This window comes from Pituophis catenifer, unplaced genomic scaffold (genome assembly GCF_029215685.1).
Source record: "Pituophis catenifer annectens isolate HBS135680 unplaced genomic scaffold, rPitCat1.0.hap2 SCAF_6, whole genome shotgun sequence".
Taxonomy (NCBI): Eukaryota; Metazoa; Chordata; class Lepidosauria; order Squamata; family Colubridae; genus Pituophis; species Pituophis catenifer.
In genome coordinates, this window is record NW_027256886.1 from 69003243 (window position 1) to 69006840 (window position 3598).

Below are 3598 nucleotides of genomic sequence, written 5' to 3' on the forward strand. Positions count from 1 at the left end.
TTCAAACCCAGCACACAATAATATTCCTGATGAGATACAGACCAGTTACCAATGTCCTTTCCTTAATGGTATGTTTTCTTCCCACAAGCAAGTCTGGAAACCTCCTTTTATAAACTTCCAGTTATAGCAACCTGCTGAGTGTAGCAGCTGTTTGCTCATATTTACACCTTATTGGCTGATGTCTTCTGATTCAACCTAATAGGAGGACTTCCCTATCAAATGGATTCTTTTTATTATAGTAGCATAGGGTGGGCAGATCTGCACTTTCTGCTTTGCCCCCTTACCAGTATAAGCCCACTCCATATTTACTGAGAACAGCAATCAATGATGTCTCCTTCTTATTCAATACAATTCAATTCAGATACAGTCTTTTGGATTCTTCTAATAATGCTTTAATTGTATTGTGGTTAATGTAATAGGTGAATTTGTAATGATTGAATTAACTTTCTTTCTTTCTTTTTCTTTCCTTTTCTTTTTTTAGTTGATTTGCTTTGAAAGTTTCTTGGAGCACTCTTTGATTTGATTTTATCCAAGGATCAAAGGAATACATTTGGACACATAGGGAAAATGGTTTATTTTGGTGTTAACACCAGTTGAGCAATTAAAACAAGATCATTTGTGGTTGATCATGTGAATCCTCATTCGATGGAATGATTTTAAATGGTGTCTTCTACAGTTTTACAACGGGGGAAAAATCAGAATATTTGCTTTGGGAGGGAAATGTGTATCTAAATTGTTAGTACTTTCTGGCTGTTAAATTAACAAGAATCTTTCAATATAAATTTGGAGACTTATTTTCAAGCTTGGTATTCTAATTCATACTTCTTCTGATACAGTTTTTTTTCACATGCATTGTACTACACATCTATTTTACTACACAACCCATGACCTGTTGGGTCATTGTTTCAAAGAAATTTACTTAGCTGCCTCTTGCAAACACCCATATAACCTCCCTTCCCAATACTTATTCCATTTCCTTTGCATCCTTTACATACAATAAAATATATTGCAGAGCATATGCAAATAATTTGCTTGGAAATGGTGATATAGGACAGCTGTACATAAATTACAATTCTTTAACTTCTATAATTAACTGTTATCCGAATAAATACTGCAATATAGTAAAAATGGGACTTCTCTGTTAATCATCAGAAAATATGCTATGATTTAGGCTATAATTTGTGTCAAGTAATGATAAACAGGAAGCCATATATAACTCTTGTCCCAAAGATGCTTTTTCAAGAGGCAACTGGACTTTCTTGTTTTTCTTTGAAGGCATTGTGCTTCTGATCCAAGAAGTTTCTTCAGTTTTAAGTGAAATGTCTTCAAAGAATAACAAGAAAATCCAGTTGCCTCTTGAAAAAGCACCTTTGGGACAACCATGACCTGGATTAATCTCCGTAGACATATAGTATAACTCTTATTCTCTGTTCACTACTGCATTAAAATATTGCCATAGCTTCCCTTATGCCACCAGTAAAAAATGTGGGCAACTACTGCAAATATGGTCATTATCCTGGGAATTTCTTTTTAAGCCAATACTTGGAATCATTTTGAGCATGAATGCTGATAGAAGATAGAGTGCTGATACAACAATTTCTTGATTATGACGAGTATGATTGGTGATGTTTTTAGGATTGTATAATTTATGTCATGTTCTACTCTTATTCAGAGACCTTTAAAATAATAGATAGGGGACGAAAGAAGAGAAAAAAGAGCAACAATAGGCCAGTGGTGGGTTTCTACCGGTTCATCCCGGTTCAGGCGAACTGGTAGTGGTGGTGGCAGGAGGCTCCGCCCACCCACCCGGACATCATCATAGACGCTCTGCGCATGCGGAGAAGCGCTGCACGTGAGTGAAGCACACGTGTTCGCGCTCACAGTTCTGAATCAGTAGCGAAGGTAAGTGGAACCCACTACTGCAATAAGCCAAATATTAGTTTTTGTGTCTGACCACTCACATCTACTAATTTCAGTTATTTATTTATTTGTATCCCTCCTTTATTATTTTTACAAATAGTTCAAGGCAGCAAACATACCCAATACTTCCTCCTCCTCCTATTTTCCCCACTACAACAACTCATGAAGTGGGTTGGGCTGGGACAGAGTGACTGGCCCAAGGTCACCCAGCTGGATTTCATCACTAAGGCAGGATTTAAACTCACCGTCTCCAGGTTTCTATCTGGTGTCTTAAGCACTACCCGAAGTGACTCTCATTGGCTTTATTACATTGAAATTCAACAGGTACCATGCTAGTTCTAAGAACTGCAGTCTAACAGACATATATGATCAAGATAGGGAAGTCTGTTCTAATGGTTCGACATGTTTTCTTTTACCTTTTAAGTATTGGGGAAGATTATATTGTTTTGAATCACATGAAAGAAGCCCCCACCGGGCGTCCCCCAGGCAATGGTGATGTCACTGGCTAATCCTTCCAACCCTGAAGGACCTTAAAAGTTGCTTCCAGCACAAATGGGACAAGATGTGTAAGCAATAGCAATAGCACTTAGTCTCAAATGTCCAAATCCCCAGGCCTGGTGAACACAGAAGCAAACACGCTCTGGTACCATTATTCAAGCTTTTATTCAAGCCTGAGGCCTGGCACAAATTGAGTACATAGCAGTCCATTGCAAAGTCAGCACTGGGAGCTAGCTACCGCCTCCCAGTGCTCTTTATAGGTGGGACCACGCCTCTCGGCCCCACCCACCAACCACTATCTGATGTCAGCATCCAATTCCACAATAGCAGGCACCTCTATCCATGATCCGGTGCTTGGTCCGCACCGGCTTCCATTCCCTGGCCTGTAGACTGCTTCCGCTCCACATGCCGTTACATCTGGTGCCAGCCAGTTGGGTCCCGAAAGGCCACCAGTCAGCTGTGTGGGAGCAGATGCCACCATTGCCTCCCTTGCTGCCGCTTCATGCTATGCCTGGGGCTGACACCATCCCAGCCAAGCACCTCATCGCCACCCGGGCCACCAACTAGCATGCTGCTGCATAGCTTTTCCTGACGCCACACTCTCCAATTCCCCAATCCCCCCAGGTATGGCAAACCGGTCGGGGTTTGACACTTAGATTTATATACTGCTTTCCTGTATTTTAGAGCCCTCTCTAAGCAGTTTACAGAGTCAGCATATTGCCCTTAACAATCTGGGTCCTCATTTTACTGACCTCAGAAGAATGGAAGGCTGACTCAGCCTTGAGCCGGTGAGGATCGAACTGCTGGCAGTCGGCAGAATTAGCTTGCAATACAGCATTCTAACCACTATGTCACCCCAGCTATAAATTTAGCTACCCTGCATGTTCTCCATTAGGGATGTGGTTTCCATGTGTTCATCCACTCAGTTTGAAAGAAAAGTAGTTTAAGAAAAATTGTAAAGACGAAATAAACTCTGAGTAATGCGTAAATATAATAATCTATGCATCCAAGTTAAATGACTTGTGTATGGAAAACAAGTTAACAGAGATAAGAGTATGAATTCACTGGATGGTCTTTCATTTTGTATGTAATCTGAAAGTTTATTAAAAATGGATCATGGAAAAAAAACAGCAGACAACTAATAGCAAATGAACTATATATCTTTATTGACAAACATTTC